The sequence below is a fragment of the Odocoileus virginianus genome, chromosome 1 (assembly GCF_023699985.2).
Source record: "Odocoileus virginianus isolate 20LAN1187 ecotype Illinois chromosome 1, Ovbor_1.2, whole genome shotgun sequence".
NCBI lineage: Eukaryota > Metazoa > Chordata > Mammalia > Artiodactyla > Cervidae > Odocoileus > Odocoileus virginianus.
The window spans coordinates 31,404,051-31,428,088 of NC_069674.1; the positions used below are offsets into that span (position 1 = coordinate 31,404,051).

Sequence of the window (24,038 nt, forward strand, 5' to 3'; positions counted from 1 at the left end):
CTCCTGCCCATTCACTGCTAACTGAACTAAACTGCTCAGAGTAAATAATTGCTCCTCTACTATCTCAAGGGCAGGAAATTATTGTTCTTTCCCTTTAATGAATCCCACAGCGCTGTGTACACAGCGGGTGTGCACTCAATGTTTGCTGATAATGATAATAGTGGGGATGCTGACAGCTGTGACATACTAGAAAGCTTAATTTAAAAGCCATCAGGAAAATGTAACACAAAATATGTCCCTTCTGAATCTTGTCTGCATGGGAAACAAATTCTGTTAGCTTATTAATAAAGTCATTCAGTGCACATTGTACTATCGATTGCTTTGGTACCATCTGAGATTTTGCTCATTTGTATGATCTAATTGTTATTTCAAATGATTCAGAGGGCATGGCAAGGCCCGTGTCTATTATTTCAGTATTAAAAGTTGGTCTCCTATAAACATTTTCTAAATTAAATGCACAAAATAGATGTTATCAACTAAATTATGTTTAATCCCTATAGCAAGACTTCACAGCAGTGTAACTGTTTTCTGTTTCCTTAAATTGCAGTGGTACTTTGTTTCTGCAGTACCACTCCTTTTCTGTGTGTTTCAGCCAGCCACACATGGAGAGAATGACTTTATTGGAAAAATGATGGTGCCTCTGTCTTCTGGCTCCATCCAAGTTTTGGGGAGTGGGGATCTATTTATTTATAGGGTACACTGCCTTTCGTCTGCAATCACTGAAGCATCAGCAAGGTAGCATATCAATGAGGATTATCCTTCCTATCAGCAAAATGTGAAATTAATCTCTAATAATGAATCTCCGTCTCCTTGATGCTGGTGTGGTGGTGACTGCAGTGATAGGAAGAGACTCCACAGTAAATAATACAGAGAAGATACACTGCAGGGAACAAGAGCCAGGGCTATGGTGTATAGGTGGTCTTTCTCAATGGGAGAGAGTCTCCCGCTATAAGTATACCATCAGCATCTAGTCAAGAAAGGAAAACAAGGCTAGTTATCTGGACAGAGAAATTTTTTTAAGTTAATTTTACGGCTTTGTCTTTTATGGTAGTAAAAATCAGATAGCAAAATTTACCATCTTAACCATTTTTAAATGTACAGTTCAATAGAGTTATGACAGTTTTGTGAAACAGATCCCCAGAATTTTTTTATCTCTATGTGCTATTTTATTTTATTTTTTTAACTTTTTATTTTGTATTGGGGTATGGCCAGTTAACACTGTTGTGATAGTTTCAGGTGAATAGCAAAGGGACTCAGCCATATGTATATGTGTATCCTTTTCCCCAAACTCCTTTCCCATCCAGGCTGCCACATAGCACGGAGCAGAGTTCCCTGTGCTAATCAGTAGGTCCTTGTTGGTTATCCATTTTAAATATAGCAGTGTGGACATGTCCATCCTGAGCTCCCTAACCATCCCTGCATCCCACCCCTCCTCCCTGGCAACCATAAGTTCATTCTCTAAGTCTGTGAGTCGAACAGGGAAATTTTAACATAAAGAATTATGGACTTGTAACGAGATATTAACTACTTAAGAGGGGCAAGGAGAACTATAAAGACTACAGAAATAACAGATGGAGGGAGCAGTTGCCACTCTCAGGTAGAGACAGAACACCCAGGAAGGAACAAGCTAGGAAGAGGATCCTACCCGTGGCTGAGATCAGACCTCATTGGAAAAGGTGGCCCTGTGGCTCACTGGATGACAGAAAAGTGTCCCAGGATGAGCCTAGCTGCAGGCGTGCTGATGAGACACCCTGATAAACTGCCAGAGCGTTAGTGAGACTCACTGGAAAGTCACCCAAGTGCCAGTAAAGACTGAAAACTCCCTGGGAAACCACTTACTGGGATGATGGTGAGATTTGCAAAGCAGTCTACCCTCAGGGTGCCCGTGCAGCTTTCCAGTGGGAAACCAAGCACTGGGCTGCCTTCATGCCTTACTGGACAGCCACTGGCTGGGGTGGTGGTGAGATTCACTGAGAGGTTAATACCACCTGCAGCTGCACCCTGAATGGTGCAGAAGGCAGAAGCACATCACGTCTGGGACAAGAAGCCCCCTTCTTATGACAGTGTCCCTCCAGTGTTTTCTATTTGCAATATTAATAGTGTCCCAGCTGGCAGAGAAATATTTGCAAGGTTGAGCTTCTGTATCGCAAAGCTGGGCACAGAAGAGTGGATCTGGAGCTCAGAGGCAGCGCATTGATAACTGGTACAATAGCCAAGCCTGAGAGACTGCATTCAGGATCCTCTGTGCTAGTCCCCTGAACAGAAGTTACCAAGAAAATTGATGGTGTCTTTCATGGGCACTGGTGGATAGAGGCCATGTTCATGATTATCACACAGAGGAGCTTAGGGATACATCCCACAAATGCCAATTTGTGTAAATACAAGAGAATCTTACTGGAAGAAAACATAAATAGCAAAACATAAGTGGACCCCTCAGCCATTCAGGTATAATTGGATGAATACCATGAAAAAGGCTCCTAGAGGGGCCCACCCCAGTAATGAACTATCCATTTATGAAAGCAACGCATATCCAGACCAGGCGTGCTGCAGTCCATGGGGCCGCCAAGAGTTGGACAGGAGTTAGTGACTGAACAACAACAACTTTACAACAGAAGCTTTCTGACTCAAGAAAAGGACTTGTGAGAAGAAAGTCTCGAGAATTCACTACTAGCTGGTATCAGCCTGTTTATCAGTTGAGCTAACTCATACCTGCTGAACCAGCTTTTGAAATACCTGGGGGAAACTATGGGGTAGCTTTTGGTGATCAAAAAAAAAAAAAAACAGAGCATGAGACTTCTCTGGCGTTCCAGTTGTTAAGGCTCTGTGCTTTCATGGCAGAGGATTCGGGTTTGAGCTCGAATAAAATCCTGTATGCCATGCTTTTTTTTTTTTTTTTTTGTCAAAAGCATGTAGGAGAGGAGCCAGAGAAATAGTCTTTGGGGTCTCAGAAACATGTAATCAGGACAAGAGGATCACCTGTAACATACAAAGATTGTATACAAAGATACTGAGTTGACCCCACAAAATGGATTACAGACAGATACACATGTGTAAAGGAAAGAATTATGATATAATCCCTTCACCAACAGATGAGTAAATTTACATCTGACACCATTTTGCTTAAAGTACACAATTGATATCTTGACCATCAGAAAGGGTCCATATTTTAGTTTTAAGAAAGAAAGTTCAGAAACCATGGAAACCTTTTTACTGGCCTAGTTTTGTTTCTGCATTGTACTGGAGATGAGGAATAAACGTGGAAAACAAAAATAAAGAAGAAACGCTTCTGCTTCTTTCCATTTCTTTTTTGTATTACTCTACCTCAAGCTCCATATCCATACCTTCCCTACTCTCCTTAAAAAGCTAAATTATCTCTAAGGATCAGCGACATACATCCTTTTCCTACAATCCGTAGAAACAACCCCACAGTTTGTGTGTGTGTGTGCAGGTGCATGTGTGTGTACTCTTAGATCCTAGATTCTTTACTGATATTGTAATAGACGCTATCAGTTGAAGCCTGCATATCATTCTTTTTTTTTTTTTATTAATAAATCACATGCACCTTTATTCAAGTTTGAGCAGGCACAAGGCCACCCAGCTAGACTGCATTTCCCTGACCTCACTGGCATTTAGCTGTGGCATTGTTACCCAATTCCCACCAAGGGAATGAGAACAACAGGGATTTGTGCATTTCCCTGGTGCTTCCAGGACTCCCCTTCCCCTCTTTTCTCCTGTTCCTACTTACTGGCAGCTGGAGCAGTCACCTTCTAGAGATGGAAGTCACATGTTGAGGAGGACGAACATTAACATCTCATCTGTCACTTGGAGGACTTCGCGGAGCAGAGATATTCCATTAAAAAGAACCAAACAACTTTGCACTAGCTATCTGTTTGCTCTATAACACAGGGAGCTCAGGTTGGTGCTCTGTGATGAGCTGGGGGATGGAATGCGGCGGTGGGAGGGAGGCTCGAGAGGGAGGGGACGTGTGTACTTACAGCTGATTCCTGTTGTTGGACCCCAGAAACTAAGACAACACTGTAAACCAATTATCCTCCAATTAAAAACAAATTTAAAAAGAATCAAACATTTACTTTATCTAAGCTCCTTCATTTTAGGCCTCAGTTATAACAAATTAACTTGTACCCTGACTATAAATATTAAACTATAGAGAACTGCCAACCTACCTTATGATGCTGTATTAGGAGAGGTATGAAATTCTGAAGTCTTTAGCATGTATGTTTCATCTAACTCAGTCTTATTCTTACATCTATTTATGTTCACTTTATTGTACAAAATTTCAGCTGCTTCCCAGATATCTGGCTTTTTGTTAACACAAATCTGGCTGATATTTATTTTCAGTTCACCAGGTGTTAATGTATGATATTTTTCAGGTCACTCACTTATAGAAATAAACTCCAAAGGTACCAAATGTTACTCATTGTGTTCAAGAGGCCAGAATGATTGCATTAAGTTAAACCTCTGTCTTTTTAACTGATAAGCAGTGATTCCCATTATGACAAAGTTGTGTTGACTATCATCAAAAGAAATGTTTTAGTACAAAGACCTCTAGTTTTAGTGACTAATTTGGTGGAAATAAGACTAACGCAGTTTTCGCAGTGAAACTGAGACTCTAAGGAATGGTCTATAGAAATCTCCCTGTGCAAAGGCGTGATTAATTAGAATGCTCTATTTAATAATCTCTCTTTTTAAAATTTTACCAAGAATGTTTTTCCTCCCCTAGCATATGGTTAGAAAAGTATTATATTTCATGCAGCTTTCGAGGGCACTTGTCATCTTTAAAATTTGAAGAGTTACAGGTCATATTCCTCTGCATTGGAAAACCCCACTAAGAAGCTAGCTATTTATATAGTGAGATTTAAAGGCAGAAAAACTTTCATTGCCTTAAGATATCTCCTTCTCATTATAGTAAACCAACTCTCATTATGAATGTCTCATATATTTTTTAGAGTATTATCTCTGGAAATCCCTATTCAAAATGTGATTGTGCCATTTTAAATGGATAGTAGTAACATAGTGTATGACATGTTCATGTGTTGACAAAGATTGAAGTTTTAGTTACCCAGGGTTATAAAGCCAGATGGCATGAGGTTTTAGATCATAAGGGAGATACATTTTTATATTAGGAAAAATAACTGGCTAAAAGAACCTATAAGAAATGCTCTAGTGGACATTGGGTCATTCAGGAAGCACTGGGACCCACTGGATTGTGAGGACATCTTCTTATTGGCAGAATTTGAATGGGGTCTAGGGAATATGGGCTTCAAAGGTGGCACTAGTGGTAAAGAATCCACCTGCCAATGCAGGAGATGTAGGAGATGTGGGTTTGATCCCTGGGTTAGGAAGATTCCCTGGAGAAGGGCATGGCAACCCACTCCAGTATTCTTGCCTGGAGAATCTCACTGGCAAAGGAGCCTGGTGGGCTGCAGTCCATGGGTCACAAGGAGTCAGACATGACTGAGCAACTTGGCACGCTGGCACGCACTTGGGACTATAGTAGTAACTGTATGTCTGCATACAACTGTTTTATTTATTTTCATGGCTGTATAAGGTACCAATAGGAAAATGAAAGAAATAGACTCTAAACTATTTGAGAATGGTAGAGAATCAGGTGCCAACTCAACTGGTTCAGAAAAAAATAAAGGCTGTTTGTATTAGACTTGTAACTATTCCATACATTTGTGATTGGTCAAAAAAAGTACTTTTTAAAAAAAATTCAAAAAATCAACATTGAAATGCTTAATCTCATTAGTGTTACTTCAATTTATTTGTACTTCTTAAATAATAACTACTGCTTTTTTTATGTGATTCAATCTATACATGTTCAACTCTGAGTATTATTACAGAGATTAAGAGTACAGAATCTCCTAACTGGACTATCTGAGTTTGAATCCAGTTCTGTCATTTACTGTCTGTGGGGTATGGACAAATTATCTCACCTCTCTGTTCTTAATGCCTTATTTATAAAAGGTAGAATAAAATGAGATAACATGTATAAGGCATTACAGTATTGACTAATATATATTTATGGCTAAATAAATTTTCCTTGCTGCCTCAGTGGTAAAGGATCCACCTGCCAATGCCGGAGATGCAGGTTCTATCCCTGGGTTGGGAAGATCCCCTGGAGGAGGAAATGGCAACACACTCCAATATTCTTGCCTGGGAAATCCCATGGACAGAGGAGCCTGGTGGGCTACAGTCCATGGGGTTACAAAGAGTCGACATGATTCAGCGAGTAAACAATAACAACGAATGTTACAGAGTCAGCTTTGTTGTAGAAAGGATTTTGAGTTGTTCTGAATATACTCACAGTATGCTGCTACTGATACAGCAATACTAATGACAATAATAGTAATAATATATGCCAAATCCATGACTCATATTTTTCACAATAAACCATGATTTTCATTTTACCTACATTAAATATTTATCTATTTCTCATAGGACTGATAACTATTTTCTCTTTCAGGACTTTCAAGGTGATATATGAGAGATATAGAAATAGAAGCATTTTTAGGGAAGAATTTGAAAACTGCTTGAAACTGGAAGTTAAGGGCTGTGTGCTTTCAATAACAACACACTTGGGACAGTACTTCATAAGGTTATACGAGCCAGCTCAGACTATGAAAGCAATATTAGAGGCTGCCTGGCATCACACTGTTTTCTGGGAAAGCTGTGTTAATGAAATGCAGTCTCAATTCCTTGGGCTGGTGATTTTTGGTTTGTTATCAAAGAAATATAGAAGGTTTCCTGCCCAAAACCCTTATGCCGAGAATTCAATGACCTTCACAGAACAGCCTCAGCGAATTCCCATGATGTCAGTCCCTTGGCAGTTTTCCGAGGCAGTGGGTCACGGCAGGGACTTCTTAGCAATATTCCCACAAAATGGGGAGAAGGTGTGGAGTGGGGAGCAGCACTGTTCACACAATAAGTATAAATCACACTGAGTCTATCTAGTACTATCATAGACTTTTCTCTCATTATAGAATCCCTAGATAATATTTTTTTTAGTAGAAACAGATTTCTGTTTTCATTCTAGATCAGGCTATTCTGGCTCAGATATTCAGATCCCACAAGAGGAGTTTAATGAGACAGGTGAGGGGCCTAGAATATCATCTCCTATGAAGGCATGCCTTGTTCGAATGTAGAATTAGCTCAAAAAGAAGTGATAGGTTCATTTGTTTTGTTTCTTAGATTCCACACATAAGTGAAAACAGACCATATTTGTCTTTCTCTGTCTGGCTTATTTCACTTTAGCATAATACACTCTAGGTCCATCCATCTTGTCACAAATGGCAAAATTTCATTCTTTTTTTATGGCTGAGTAATATTTTATTATATATACCACACCTTCTTTAAGTCCAGTCATCCATCTGTGGACACTTATGTTGATTCCTTATCTTGCTATTGTAAATAATGCTGCAATATACATGGGACACATATATTTTTAAAAATTAGTGTTTTCGTTTTCTGCAGATAAATACCATGAAATGCAATTGCTGGATAGCATAGTAGTTCTATTTTTAATTTTTTAAAGAAAACTCCATCCTGTTTTCCATAGTGGCTACACTAATTTACATTTTCATCAACAGTGCACGAGGGTTCCCTTTTCTCCACCAGTACTCTCACCAGTACTTATTATTTCTTGTCTTTTTGATAATAGTGATTTTGACAGATATGTGGTGATATCTTATTGTGGCTTTGACTTGCTTTTATTTAATGACTAGTAATGCTGAGCATCTTTTCATGTTCTCCAACAAGCAAATATAACAAAACAGAAAAATAACCCACAGGTATAGAGAACATACTAGCAATGGCCAGAGAAGACAGACTAAGGGTATGAGCTAAATAGATGAAGGGGATTAAGAAGTACTTTACTACCAGTTGTAAGATAAATCAGTCACAGGGATGTAATGTATGGCATAGGGAATATAATTAATAATATTAATAATGTCGTACAGTGCATGATGTATAAAAATATCAAATCATGTCTAAAAATATCAAATCACTATGTTCTGTGTACCTGCACCTGAAACTAATATAAGATTACGTCAACTATACTTCAGTTAAAATAAAAATAAAGAAGCAATGAATGAGAGGTAGAATACTACTACCACAGGACTTCAGATGACTCTGGTTTGTTACCCACACCTCTAATGGATTCATCCTGTATTGCCTATTCTCTTTCCTGGTGGTTTAGTCACTAAGTCATGTCTGACTCTTTGCAACCCCATGGACAATAGACTGACAGGTTCCTCTGTCCGTGGGATTCTCAGGCAAGAATACTGGAGTGGGTTGCCCTTTCCTTCTCCAGGGGATCTTCCCTACCCAGGAATTGAACCTGGGTCTCCTGCATTGCAGGCAGATTCTTTACCAACTGAGCTACGAGGGAAGCCCCATTCTCTTTCCTAGATTGCTAAATTTGAAATTAGCAGAAGATAAATTCACAAGATTGCATAGGAACCCAAACTTTATTTCATGCTAAGAGAGGAGAGGATGGGATTTAATAGACAGGAAGAATATTCTTATCCTGGTAGACTTTTGCTATTTAACACTTATTCTACATTTACCTCTTCCAAGCTCTTTGTTAAAATAATACTCCCACTTCGACTATAGGATTTAAGGTTAATGTTTATTTTTAATACTTTAAGGTTAATAATATTCTACATCTAAAGCACTTTGCACACAGTGACTGACACATTGTAGATGTTCCATTGTACACTTACAATTTTTGCTTCACTCTTTAATTCTGGTCAGGCAGGCAGTTGGTTATAGGCCAAAAAAATTGTTTTTTCTTTCCTGCCTTCTGGGATTATTGGCTTTTTGCTGATCTCCTAAGATATTTTATCATTCTCTTCATCAAAGATCTGCTCCAAATCATACCTTCCCTCAAAGCAAAATAACTAGAGCCAGAGAGGCACTGAGTCAAATGTTGGCAGTGTCTATTGGATGTGTCATAGCCAAAGGATCCCATGCATCTTGGTGTCATTCCCAAGGGTATCTCTAGTATGGAGCTACTTGAATTAGACTACCTGCCTCTGATGCTGTTGAATGAATATTCTGTTAATCTCAACAGCTTCCTTTGCTTTGATTCTACATTCACTAAGCAATCTTTACATTTTTATTTTACTTCCTATATAATTCTTCCCACAAGAAAAGAATATTTGCCACATACAATTTAATTTTTATCCCTATATTAGTTATTTTCCCCTCAAATTAACAAATTAATATTCAGGTTTCCCATACTGATTTTGAAACTTCATTTGGGTCTGTCCATGAGATGTGGCAGGAGTCCTAAGAATAACAAAGTTCTTTCTGAGGCTTCAAAGCTGGAGAAGCAGACCTAGCTTCAGAAACAAATAATAGCCATCAACTGAGGTCTTCTGAGACATAGGCTGGTGGCCTATCCCCAAGTGAGGTCATCCTCTGTGGCCAATGGGTAACAATGTACGTTCCAGTATTTCTGTAGAAGACGTTAGTGATGGTGCACTCTTTCCACTGGCTCTGGACTCAGACACAGATTTGATTACTGGCTTGTCAAATGTAATCTCTCTGACATGAAATGGACATTGAAGTGGTCATTTCTACAGTCACCATACAAGACCACTGCACAGATCATACAAATGTTTCAGTCATACTCATTATCCATACACAATACTGTGCAATCATTCTGGGTGTGAGGAGGACCTTGAGAGTATTTATGACCTTGACAGTATGTGGTCCTAACAGTGCTGCAGAAGTCTAGCTGCCTACAAGCATGTGGAAGCTGAGCAGTACCCTGCAGGGCTGGCTCACTTTACTCATTTTAACTATCCCTGAGATAGGCTGCCCAGCAGAAGAGCATAGGAGATTTTTCAGATGATCAGGATGCCCTGATGGGACTAGAACTGGCTAAATTTCTTATTAGCATTCTGCTTTGTTTTAATCTTAGTTTCAACAACAATGATCAACTTATATTTTCTCTTTACTAATTTATTATTTATCTTCATAGCAAGTACGTGAGACGGGTAAGGTAGATTTGATTGGTGAGGAAAGAAGCTTAGAAAGGATAAACAATTATACCAAGCTCAACACAGTCAATAGATGACAGAGTTGGAACTTGAAACTTGATCCAAAGATCTATGTCATGTATTAGTTTAATAGACTTTAGAACAGTGGTTCTTGCATTTCAGTATACTTTAGAATCAGTTGGGACCCTGACTACATATCAAACTAATTCAAGCTGCTAGTTAGTTCTTCCCAAAACAATGGTAGTGAAACAATAGAAACAAAGTAAGGGGGAAAGGGGAGGAAATATGGACCTGAAAGTCTAAACGAAAACTCTAACAAACTTTTAGAGAAGCAAACATGTTTAAGTTGGTTAGAAATATATAGACATATCTTTCTGGCTTACTTCACTCTGTATAATGGGCTCCAGTTTCATCCATCTCATTAGAACTGATTCAAATGTATTCTTTTTAATGGCTGAGTAATATTCCATGGTGTATATGTACCACAGCTTCCTTATCCATTCATCTGCTGTTGGGCATCTAGGTTGCTTCCATGTCCTGGCTATTATAAACAGTGCTGTGATGAACACTGGGGTGCACATGTCTCTTTCAAATCTGGTTTCCTCGGTGTGTATGCCCAGAAGTGGGATTGCTGGGTCATATGGCAGTAGAGAGGGAGGTGGGAGGGGGGATCGGGATGGGGAATACATGTAAATCCATGGCTGATTCATGTCAATGTATGACAAAAGCCACTACAATATTGTAAAGTAATTAGCCTCCAACTAATAAAAAAAAAAAAAAAAATATAGACATAATAATGGTAAGATTGGCCAGATAAGAGCTATTTAATTATTAATTACCTGAATTCAGAGAAAAGAATTTTCGAAAAGAAACTAGGACACGAAAGCTAAGAGATTTAAAGAACAGGAGCAGCAGAAGTATCAGAATTGAAGAGTAGGCACTACCGGAAAACAAAGGAAAATAGTAAGCCAAGAAGAAAACATTTGAAGAAACAATATCAAGTTTGTCCAGCTGAAGTAAGATAAAAGATTGAAGGGCTTCTCTGGTAGCTCAGATGGTGAAGAATCTGCCTGCAGGGCAGGAGACCCGGGCTCGATCCCTGGGTCAGAAAGATCCTCTGCAGAAGGGAATGGCAGCCCACTCCGGTGTTCTTGCCTAGAGAATCCCATGGAAAAGAGGAGCCTGATGAGCTACAGTCCACGGGGTCACAAAGCGTTGGACATGACTACCACAAAAGATTGAAAATCTAGATTGAAAAGCCTTAAAGAGAAACAGGAGGGAAAAGGGAAAGGAAAACTTCATACCCAGACATATTATGATGAAATTTGTAAACAGAAAATATAAAATTTTCTGAGAGCAAGGACCAAAAATTTTTAGGAAAGCAATTTCCTGGGTTAAAGAATAGACACATTTGTAATATTAATTGGTATTGCCACAGTTACTCGCCATAGGAATTGCAGCAATTTATACTCATGCCAGCAAAGTATAAGAGATGTCTGTTTCCTTGCAGCTCAGCCAACATGGTGCACTATCAGACCTGGAATTTTTGACATTTGATAAATGGCACTTCAGAGTATTTTTCATTTACAGTGACCGCAGTATGAGTAAAGTTTTATATATTTTCATATGTCTAAAAGCCACTCGTGTGTGTGTATGCTAAGTCGTTTCAGTCATGTCCGAGTCTTTTCGACCCCATGAACTGTAGCCCACCAGGCTCCTCTGTCCCTGGGATTTTCCAGGCAAAAATACTGGAGTGGGTTGCCATGTCCTCCTCCAGGGAATCTTCCTGACCCAGGGATGGAACCCACGACTTTTACCTCTGCCTGCACTGGCAGGTGGGTTCTTTACCGCTAGTGCCACCCGAGAAATCCCCCAAACCATTCACATACTCTTTAATATGAATTATTTGTGTCTTTCACTCACTTTTTCATTAGGTTTTGCTCTTTCTCAGTTTTCTTCCCCATTTTGTCACTTGTCTTCTGAGTTTGCTTATAGACAGAATTTCTGATTTTTACATGAATAAAACTTTAAATTTTCTTTTATAATGTCTGAATTTTTGATATTGTAAAGAAGTATCTTTTCACCCCACAGATAAAACTCCTAGGGCTTTTTAAAAAAATTCCTAAGCATCAACTTTGGAATTTCTGGTCCTGTAACTCTGACATGAAGTCAAGACTCTGCTTTAAAAATCTCTCTAGCCTAACCTACCCTTTTTTTAAAAAGAAATATTTTTAAATCTCAAATTTTTATTTTTATTTTTTATTTATTTATTTTTTCTTTTATTTTTATTAGTTGGAGGCTAATTACTTTACAATACTCTAGTGGTTTTTGCCATACATTGACATGAATCAACCCTCTACCCTCTTGTTAGATACTCAGCAAGTGATGAATGGTGACAGTAACCCAAAGATCCCTTGATATTAAACCACTCACTGAAGGTAAAGCTCTGATTCTCCAAATCTGTTAGTTCGTTGTTGTTCAGTCACTTAAGTTGTGTCCCACTCTTTGGGATCCCATGGACTTCAGCGTGCCAGGCTTCCCTGTCCTTCACCATCTTCTGGAGTTTGTTCAAACTCATATCCATAGAGTCAGGTGATGCCATCCAACCATCTCATTCTCTGTTGGCCCCTTCTCCTCCTGCCCTCAGTCTTTCCCAGTATCAGTATTTTTTTCCAATGAGTTGGCTATTCTCAACAGGTGGCTAAAGTATTGGAGCTTCAGTAGCTGTCCTTCCAATAAATATTCAGGATTGATTCCCTTTAGGATTGACTGGTTTGATGTCCTTGCTGTCCAAGGGACTCTCAAGAGTCTTCTCAACACCACAGTCTGAAAGCATCAGTAAAGTTGTGATCACTTTGAATACTTACATCACAAACACATAATTTCAGAAGTTGTGAAACTAAGGAGTCTGTGAATAAGCCTCCCTCCCACAGCCCCACTGCAAGGATTCTGCTCACCTCCATTGGAGTCACTGCTGTTTCCAGATCCTAGCCCACTTAGCACAGGTGAGGGGGTGGGGAGGGATGATAGTGCAACTCAGGCCACAAACAGGGAAAACAGAGGTGGCAGTACTAGAAAGAAGTTTCTTCTTTTGTTGCTCCTATTAATCTGTTTTCTACACTTAAAATGATCTCCCCTCTCTTCCATCCATTAAAAATGCACAGATTCATTTACCATAGTAAGCTCCTTTTCCTGGTTCCCCCTTCTTCCTCCTCACTCTATTGAGTTTTTAGACATCATTTGGTTCAGCGGTTTTCAACCCCTGCTGTACAATAAAGTCACCTAAGGAGCCTTATAAAACTCCACTTGCTAGAGCCTCAAGCCAAGCCTATGAAGTCTGAATCTCTGGAGGTCGGAGTCCAGCACGTTATCATATCTGCTCAACTGATTCTAAAACGCAGCTGACAGTTCAGTTCCCCCTCATCTAGTTAATCAGTTAACACTTCCTGCATAGTGAACAGCCAGTCTAAGGATGCAACCAGAATTTTGATAAACCTTGAGAATTGCTTTTGGAGGTGGTACATTCTGGATAGAGTGTGGTAGGAAAGAATTTGTTTCCCAGAAGTACCACGAAAAGCATGGGAAATTAGGGTTAGGATTTGAAATAGCTCAGCTGGAATTCCATCACCTCCACTAACTTTGTTTGCAGTAATGTTTCCTAAGGCCCACTTGACTTCACACTCCAGGATATCTGACTCTAGGTGAGTAATCACACCATCGTGGTTATCTGGGTCACGAAGATCTTCTTTGTATAGTTCGGTGAGTTCTTGCCATCTCTTCTTAAAATCTGCTTCTGTTAGGTCTTTGCCATTTCTGTCCTTTATCGAGTCCATCTTTACATGAAATGTTCCCTTGGTATCTCTAATTTTCTTGAAGAGATCTCTAATCTTTCCCATTCTGTTGTTTTCCTCTGTTTCTTTGTGCACTTAAGAAGGCTTTCTTATCTCTCCTTGGTATTCTTTGGAATTCTGCATTCAGTTGGGTGTCTCTTTCCTTCTTTCCTTCTCCCTTTCTTCCTATCCCATTACTCCACACTTCACCCACCCCACCCCCACCCGCCTAAAGTATAGGCATCTTTTTGTTTCACATATAGCCTACTTTTCAGACATTAAGTATTAGATATTCCTCAGCACAAGAGCTGAGAAGGCTTTTCTCAATCAATTAAATGCATTTTTCTAATATTTAAAGATGTTCGTCATCGTGAAGCAATTTAACTCTCACTTCCTGCATGTTTAAATGTGAATGAATAGGCTAATGTGTAACTTGGATTCTATCTCTGCAGACTGGCTGCTGGTATTTATAGCTAACCTTTTAGACAATAACTGCTGTTCCAAACCTAACAATCTCATTCTGTTCACCACAGTCTTTTCCATATCCAATGCATATGACCTGAAAATAGAATTTCCTTGATTCTAGTTGTTTTCTCCATTTTTCCATTTTGCCCTTAAGTCTTCCTTTTCACTGTTCTCCCACAAGGTAATTTTGCTCTCTTTCCAACTCAGCAATTCCAAATAATGAAACTGTATCTTTTTGAAATGAATTTTATCTACACAGATTGAAAACATGATTGTGTTAATGACAGCATTACTTCGGCTTTTGCAGAAAGACAATATAGGTTTCCCCCATATTTTTGGCCAAATGTACATTGAACCCATTCTCCTTTGATTTTATGTTTTCATTTTGTATACCAAGAATAATAGATCCCTGTTTAATGTGCAGGTAACATTTTTGTTTCAGGAGTTAGGATGTAGTAATTTAAGATGAGGGACTTATCTAAAAACCAGGCTCTAAAAGATTATACATTTAAATAGTTGTGACATTAAAGATTATACATTTAAATATTTATGATATAAAATAACCTGATTCTTTATACCATAAAAGGTTCACATATTTAAAAATACAGACAACTATATCAGAAAACAATATTAAAACAGAGTCTATCAAATTTACCACTTTTTAAAACTTCAATTCAATTATATAAAATGCAATTGTGAACTCACTCTGATTAAAAGTTTAAAGACATTAAACTGGTACTAATGAAACAACAAAGTTTCTTTTACAATTAAAGATAATTTGAGTATATGGGGGAATTCTTATTTGCCGGCCAACAAGCTGTGAAGCAAGCAAAGTTATACAAATTTGGATGAGTGAGAGTTTTTAAAGCATCCCCAATATGGAAATAATTTGCTAGTATATTCTCAAATTTATCATCATGCTGTTCTACATTTATGTTCAATATTTAATATATTTTAAAATAAAAGACTTCCTGCTCACCACATTCTTTCACTTCTATAGCAATATGTGGCCAAAAATGTAAATTAATTTTTATGAATCATTTTTCTTAAGTTTTTTCAGTCCATTTGAATGTCTTTCGCCTCCTTGTTTTATATCCTATTTTCCATGTCACTTTCCAAATGAGAAATGTCAGTCTGTTTCAGCTATAAGAGTGTGCAGCTCTTAGATAGCACTTAGGGTTAATTGGAATTTTCTGTCTGGTTACATTCTGAAAATTAAAGAATGAGTTTATCAATAAGCCTGTGTTATCATTTCCATTTCTGCTGTTCCTCAACTTTAGTGTGGGGGTCTGACTTTGATCTTTCATGGTAGTGATTGCCAAGTATAAAATTCTTACTATGGCAATTTTCTGGGTCATAATTTTCTTTTTTAATAAGAAAAATATGGCATTTTTAACTGCTTTCTATTGTTTTATGGCATTTTCAAAAATAAATATTATGTGACTACAAAAATTAAATGGAAACGTTTTCATAATTAAAGAATTAAATTATCAGTTAGAAATGTGGTTTTATCTTTGGTGTAATGTCCATGTTTATGGCTGAGATAAAGAATCAACTGAATTAACTAGATGGAACTTAACAGAAATGTATCTCATATTTTCCACTTATAATTTTACAAATATTTAACAAGATCCATCCAGTACAACTTGTCAAAAAAAAGGCTTAGAAGTTGTGTTGGACAATAAGCTTCATGCCAGTCAAGAATAACTTTGAAAAAGTGAATTTGTTATTTTGCTGTCTTATAATAGAATTTTGTGTTGGATAATCTACTCTTCTCTTTACTGGTTAGGTTATCAGATATCTTCTGTATAATCTAGTCATAACAATTTATGTTTTTTTCAAAAAGATACAGGCCAGGGTCCCATACAGTATTTCATGGAACATATTTTATCAATAGCTGTTGGGGGAAAAAGAGGTTCTGTGGTCAGCCACTGAAGTAAAGAGATTTCTTTATTGTAAGACTTTCCAATGCTTTTAACATGCAAAGCACAGTTTACCTCTATGAGAGGATATAGTGTATACATTTTATTCCCTAAGGTAATTGACAATAGAATTCTCTTTTCATACAGAAGCTATTACCATACTGAAAAATAACCCAAGTGATAACTGGCTTCTACAGAATACATCTGAGGAAATGCTGATACATTCAACTGGGACTTGAGCAAACAAGAATAACCAGCAAAGCATTTCTCCACTCCTGGCCTGATCTCCTCATCACACCAGTGTCTCTCTTCTGGTCTCTTCTCTGTGACCTAGATGTTGTCTTGAAGTTTGACTTATACTCAGATAAAAAGAAAAAATTATTTCTTGCCTTATGAAATATCTGATGCAGACTCAAGAACAGATTTGCTTGCTCAAATTTAAAAGTCAAAATTGGGATATTAGAATGTATGCAAGCTGTTGAAGGTGACATATTTACAATGTAGTGCTTTCCTTTAATGTGGAAAACTTCTATTGGAATTACCATTTAGAGATGGAGTTTGTTACTGGCTGTCTCATAGCTTCATGCATGCATGCTCAGTTGCTTCAGTCATGTCTGACTCTTTGTGACCCTATGGACTATAGCCTGCCAGGCTTCTCTGCCCATGGGGATTCTCCAGGCAGGAATACTGGAGTGGATTGCCATTCCTTCCTCCAGGGGATCTTCCCGACCCAGGGATTGAACCCACAATTCTTATGTCTCCTGCATTGGCAGGAGGGCTCTTTACCACTGCCACCACCTGGAAACTCCTTCTTATAGCTTCATATATATATATATAAATTTAGCTAAATTTTCTTTGGGAGTATGTGTAAAGCAGAATATCAGCATTTGCAATGTACAAAATGACTCCAGCACATGCCAGATAATCTTTCAGTAAGCAAAATACCTATAGGAAACATAAAAATTATGAAAGTACATTCCAGAGCCTGAGAGCACCCTAAAAGCCAGTCAGCACAGTTATTAATCTAATACTTTAATTTCTTCTACCCATTAAATGGCTTGGTAGCTAGGGAGATGAAGTGGGAAATACCCACAGTGAGAATGTCCAGGTAGAGCTAACTGAATCAGGTGACCTTCACATTCTTCTCTTTTCTGAAATATTCTGACTCTGATGTGAAGGATTAGAATTAATCCAGAATAGGAAATACCATACAATTTTACATATTGAATTTAAATAATCTTATGTTGATCTGTGCAAGGCAATTACTGGCATTATTGCATCAGTTGTTTTAAAAAATAAGCTATTTTAAAGACTCTGTTCTTCTACTCACACTGCCTAGACACACCAGAGGCAGGAAATGGCTCAGAGAGGAAATGGAGAAGAGTTCATGCTTGACAAATGTCCTAAAAAATCAATAGGCAATATGTTTAGCTTTTATTGTTTCTAATGTGGATCAATATCTGGCCTGCGGAGGGCATCTGTAAGGTTGAGAGGTTCCTGCCTGAAGTTGATGCCATCCTAAGCTTAGCCAGCTGCAAGATCCTCCTCTTCCATCTTTCATTTCTCAGATGCTATTGGTAACTTTGAAGAGTTCTTGAAATTTCCACATGCACATAAAAATGTAAACAATAGAACCTCCAATACATTTGGGGAATCTAGAGCAAAGGGAAAGAGAAGGAAATAGAGGAAAACAATAGAATGGGAAAGACTAGAGATCTTTTTAAGAAAATTGGAGATATCAAAGGAACATTTCATGCAAGGATGGGCATGGTAAAAGACAGAAATGGCAAGGACCTAACAAAGGCAGAAGAGATTAACATGAGGTGGCAAGAATACATAGAACTATACAAAAAAGGTCTTAACTGGGGTAGCCACGATGTGCTCACTCACCTAGAGCCAGACATCTTGGAGTACAAGATAAGTGGGCCTTAGGAAGCATTACTACCCACAAAGCTAGTGGAGGTGATGGAATTCCAGTTGAGCTATTTCAAATCTTAAAAGATGATGCTGTTAAAGTGCTACACTCATTATGTTAGCAAATTTGGAAAACTCAGCAGTGGCCACAGGACTGGAAAAGGTCAGTTTTCATACCAGTCCCAAAGAAGGGCAATGCCAAAGAATGTTCAAACTATTGTACGATTGTGCTCATTTCCCATGCTAATAAGGTTATGCTCTAAGTCCTTCAAACTAGGCTTCAGCAGTACATGTACTGAGAAGTTCCAGATGTACAACCTGGGTTTAGAAAAGGCAGAGGAACCAGATATCAAGTTGTCAAAATTCATTGGATCATAGAGAAAGCAAGGAATTTCAGAGAAACATCTACTTAACTGACTACAAGAAAACCTTTGACTGTGTGGATCACAACAAACTATGGAAAATTCTTAGAGAGATGGGAATACCAGACCACCTTACCTGTCTCCTGAGAAACGTGTATTCGGATCAAGAAACAACAGTTAGAACCTTTCATGGAAAAACTGATTGGTTCAAAATTGTGAAAGGATTATGACATGACTGTATATTGTCATCCTGTTTATTTAACTTGTCTCCAGACATGTGAAATGCTGGGCTAGATAAGTCACAAGCTGGAATCAAGGTTGTTAGGAGAAATATCAACAGCTTTGAGTATGCAGATTATACCACTCTAATGCAAAGAGCAGAGGAGCTAAAGAGCCTCTTTATCAGGGTGAAGAGGAGAGTGAAAAAGCTGGCTTAAAATTCAACACTCGAAAAACTAAGATCATGGCATCCAGTTCCAACCCTTCATGGCAAATAGAAGGAGAAAAATTAGAAGCAATGAAGATTTTCTTTTTCTTGGGCTCCAAAATCACTGCAGATGGTGACTGCAGACATGAAATTAGAAGACACTTGCTTCTTGAAAGGAAAGCTATGGCAAACAGTGTATTAAGGGGCTCAGATGGTAAAGAATCCACCTGCAATTCGGGAGACCTGGGTTCCATTTCTGGGTTGGGAATATCCCCTGGAGGAGGGCATGGCAACCGACTCCAGTATTCTTGCCTGGAGAATCACCATAGACAGGAGCCTGAAGAGCTCCTAGGGTCGCAAAGAGTTGGACACACCTTAGTGACTAAGAACAGCAGCACAGATATCACTGCCAACAAAGGTTTGTACAGTCAAAGCTATGGTTTTTCCAGTAGTCATGTATGGATGTGAGAGTTGGACCATAAAAAAGACTGAGTGCTGAAGAACTGATGCTTTCAAATTATGGTGCTGGGGGAGACTTGAGAGTCCCTTGGACTGAAAGAGATCCAACCAGTCAATCCTCAAGATAATCAACTCTGCATATTCATTGGAAGGACTGATGCTAAAGTTGAAGCTCTAATACTTTGGCCACCTGATACAACGAGCTGACTCTTTGGAAAAGACCCTGATGCTGGGAAAGATTGAAGGCAGAAGGAGAAGAGGACCACAGAAGATGAGATGGTTAGATAGTTTCACTGACTCAATAGACATAAACTTGAGCAAACTCCAGGAGATAGTGGAGGACAAAGAAGCCTGGCATGCTGCAGTCCATGGGGTCGCAAAGAGTCAGACATGACTTTGTGACTGAACAACTTAACTAAAAAGTCCTTGAAAAAAAAGAGTTGAGGAAGTCTAGAATGAATGGAAGTCAGTGTAGAGCTGTCATCAAATGACTGCCACTGTACAGACAGATCTTTGTGGACTCAAAACAGGGAAACAAGGACTTAATGTAAATGTAGCCAGAGTTCAGATGTGCTGATTTGGATGCACAGTATCTCTCACTTCATTTTTCCCACTCCCTATAGCCAGGTATTTCCCATAATGTACATAACCCCTTCATGCCCAGATTGGGAAAAGTCTTTTCCTCTTGATTCTAATGCTTTTATGAAAAAAAACAAAAAACAGAAGTTCTGGAATAAACAACTCCCAGACCCAGCACAAACATTCTCAGCTTCTACCTTCCTAACCACATGCAGAGGCTGGCTCTTTCCACTATGGTGAATTTTTTCAAAAGATTATTGCCATGTTCTTTTCCCAGGGCTTGACTGGAGTCACTTGAATCCACATCAAAAAAAAAAAAAAAAAAAATCCCCCAACTTCAACTTTCAAGAAGCTGTTGGATATCTGAGATCCTTTTCCTTCCAAAAAAATCCCTAAATTAACTCTGTACCAAGTCCTCTGCAGAACATTCACATCGTGGAAAAGAAGGGGTTTCTACTAAATTGTGGAAGGTGAAATCAGTGTCATGATGGATTTCCTGTTACCCTCTTTCTCCTGGAACATTTCTTGAAATGGTTATTGCCATCATGATTACTTGCCTTTCCAGTTATGCCTCTAACAAAAAGAAATGACTGCTTGTATTTCTATCACTGGAGTGGTTTCAAGCTGAGACGAGATGATCACTTGTCAGGAATGTTCTAGAAGGGATTTACACATCAGAGAAGTTAACTCAAATGACCAATAATCTCTTCTTCCAATTTGGAGATTGTATCTCTCCACAAGAATTTTCCAGCTTGTTAAAAATGTATTGTCTTTGGAGGAATTGTGTGTGCATTAAATTTTCTAAGAAATACTTTCATTAGACCTAAATAGTCCTTTCTCATCACAACATTTTTGTGCAACTAAGCTATCCAAAGGGAAGTGGTGCCTCATTATCTGAGCTCATTATCTTAGTACCAGAATCAGCTTTAGCCTCGGAAATACTTGTGTGATTTTGCTAGGGGTTGGCAGATGGGCTGATAGACAAATGCCCAGCTGCTTATGGCAGGTCTAATAGAGGAAGCCTGGCCCCCACATTCACACAGCCGGCTCCTGACAGCAGGGACCACAGAGCAGTGGACAGGGCATCTGCCTTTTCTAACTGCCATGAGCTACAAACGAGAAAGTGGAATGGAATGTTAATGTCTTAGCCAAAAGCCCGGGTGAAATATGTCAAATGCATAAAGTTAATTATATCACACATCCATTAAAATCAAGGGGAAGAGAAAGAGAGAGACAGACCCAAAGTCAGTTTTTTGGAAACAATGCCCATTGCTGGTTTTACTGAATTGAATCCATTTTGTTTCAAATCTAAGTTGTTCATAAATTCAGCCTTCAGGTTGTTAAGGCCAAGCCCATTCCTGGATCTTATGAGATAAATCCAAATTATTCAGATCTTAGACAGGTTGCCCAAAGTTTGTTAGAAAACCTAAGATTTGTGGCTAATACAAAGACTCCTGTATTCATGATTTCCAGAGTACATGAATTTTAGTAACTGGTGCAAATATTGCTTTGTCCAAATGGATTGTAGCAACCTGAAATGATTTTTTCCTTGTGTTCATCTCATTTAAAATTCATTTGGCACCTATTCATTTTACCATTAAAGTAAGTCAGTGTTACAGCCTTGAACATGGGCTGCATGATCCATATTGCTAATTAACTCAAGATTTAAAGTTAGCCATGGTTAATGAACATAGAAGAGTAATTTAAAAAACCCACTACTCCTCCCCACACCCCAAAAAAGATGCCTTAAATTGATCTGCAATTCAGTGCTCTTATAGAAAACCATTGCCTAGCTTCAGGAACTGCTCAGAAAACTATGTGTTAAAAGTGTGATTGTAGTTTGTTTCAAAAAGTTAAATTGAGCCCATGGACATTGAAATGAATTCCTAGGCAATACAATGAAAGTTGTTACAAGCCAGCAGAATGATAAAATTAGAAAAGCAAAATCATACAGAAAAATTGAATCCCTAAAGTTGTGTTGCTTAAAAGAGAAATTTAAAGCCCTCTCAATGGAAGGAAGTCTTGCTTTGGAAACGCCCTTCTTCAGAAGCTTTCTACTCCGTGCAGGTTTATCTTTAATTCATAGACTCTGGTAGACAAAACGACATTGCCATTGAAACTGGATTAAAAGCTAAGAGCTCAGTAAACACCTTATGAAGTGGATGCCTAAGGTTTTTTTTTTTTTCAAGCCTCTCCCACATCTTATGTTGAGATCACCCACCTTTGTTTAGACTCCATCCTTCCACCCTACTTCAGCCATGTATTTACACAAGGACTGCCACTGCCATTATATTACCTCGTTGCCCCAGCAACATGAGCACAAAGCTTAAGCTACATCAGTTAGAATCCTTACCTGATGTTTTAAAAATTGGAACAAAAAAAGAGATTTTCTTTTCTGGTGGTGGGAAATCTGGGATGATGTGGGTTCTGAAGCTTTGGACAGTCGTGCTTTCATGTGTAAAGAAAACTACTGAGGAAATGAACAGAAAACAAGAGAATAGAGAGAGTGTGAGAGATAGTCCATGTGATCCTGAGGCCTGGATTTTTGTTTTCCCTGAAGTCCTGTCCTTAATGCTACTGACTTCCTGATAAAAATTCCCCTTTTGGGGCCAAGCTAATTTAAATTAGTTTGTTGTTATTTGCAACCAAAAAGTTCTGAACAATATTCTCTGTGCATGACAATTGATGGGTTGGAGAAGGCCACGGTTTGGTCAGAGAAAATAAATATGCTTCCAAAAATATGTGCTATGTTCATCTTTCATGTATTTTATCATTTGTGACCCACACAGTTGCTCCAGCCATTACACCAATAATAACATGCTACACCTCTATTTCAGGAACATCTTCCCATCTATATCCCTGTTTTCTTCAACTAATAGCTCAAAGCAAGCTTGCACAGTGAATCTCCTGTCCTGGCGTTCTGTCTAAGGTGCACAACAAAAGAAAGTAAACTATCAAAAAGCCATCTCTGTTGTACAGTTTTTTTGTAAGTCAGATCATCCTGCTCATTGGCTTATAAAAGTATCTAAAATGGTGTGATCACTAACATTTCCAAAAGAGTTGGTCTGATGCCACACTCAGGTTTGTCTGACCATGACCCTGAGACACTCTTGGGGCTCCATGAGTGACCTGAGACTTTGGGCTGCCAGCTGCATGGCTTGGACCCAAGTTTAGCTTTCTATATGACTGGTGGGGCTTCCTTCTCCTGGCAAGAGAAACCATACCTCCCCATAAGCCTCAGCTCTTCTAGCACTAGGCACCTGGCTCTCCCAGAGAAGGCTTATAAACAACCAGCATCTGAACTCTGCTTGCCGAACCCCCAAGTGGACCACAGGAGGCAAGTCTGCTGTCACACTTGGGAAGGGATAGGAGTGCTATCCCTTCCCTGTAGCCTATAGCGGCTCCAGAGAGCTCGTCAACCTTATCAGGCGCTCTCTGGGGCTAGTGAAAGATAGGTTGTCAAATGTCCTCTCGCTTTGCTGACCATTATTTGTATATTGTGAAAATCTGCTCCTTCGGAGATAGCATGTGACATTGGGGAGTTCTTCTCAAGCCCTTGCACTACAAGGGGCAACCACAAAATGACCTGCCTGGCTCTACCTGTTGCCTGGTGAAGTGGCATACCCCTGGCAGACATCAGGGTTGGTTCTTCTTAACTACAATCCTCTCCTAATGGCATGCCAAGAATTAGTGTTAGTTCATTTGATTTGTTTATTTTTGACCGCACTGGGTCTTCGTTGGGGTGTGTGGGCTTTTTCTAGCTGTGGTGAGTGGGAGGGACGCTCTAATTGTGGTGCAGGGGCTTCTCATCGCAGTGCCTTTTCTTACTGCAGAAGTGGCTTTTCTTATAGCTCCGCTGGCTCTAGAGCGCGCAGGCTTCGGTAGTTGCAGCATTGGGCTCAGTAGATGCGAAGAATAAGTTTTAGCCCAGCTGCTTTTTATGAATGAGCTTGAACAGCGAAAACTCAAGGACCACGCTGGAGCTGAACTATATAAACAGGGTCTGAAACGAAAGGGATATGCTCACATCTGCCATCTCTTGGCTAAACTGA

The 24,038-nt window shown here is 39.0% G+C and overlaps 1 long non-coding RNA gene across 2 annotated transcripts in view; it reads left to right on the top strand.

The window, feature by feature from the left end:
- Positions 1-24,038, top strand: part of LOC110136704 (uncharacterized) — a 196,730-nt gene that overhangs the window by 139,100 nt on the left and 33,592 nt on the right. Inside the window, exon 3 of one of the 2 annotated variants that reach the window (XR_011487298.1) lies at positions 16,393-22,732. The exons of the other annotated variant lie outside the window; for it this stretch is intronic. This is a non-coding gene — a long non-coding RNA (uncharacterized lncRNA). Of the gene's footprint in view, positions 1-16,392; positions 22,733-24,038 lie in introns of those variants that run through there. 2 annotated transcript variants of the gene reach the window in all.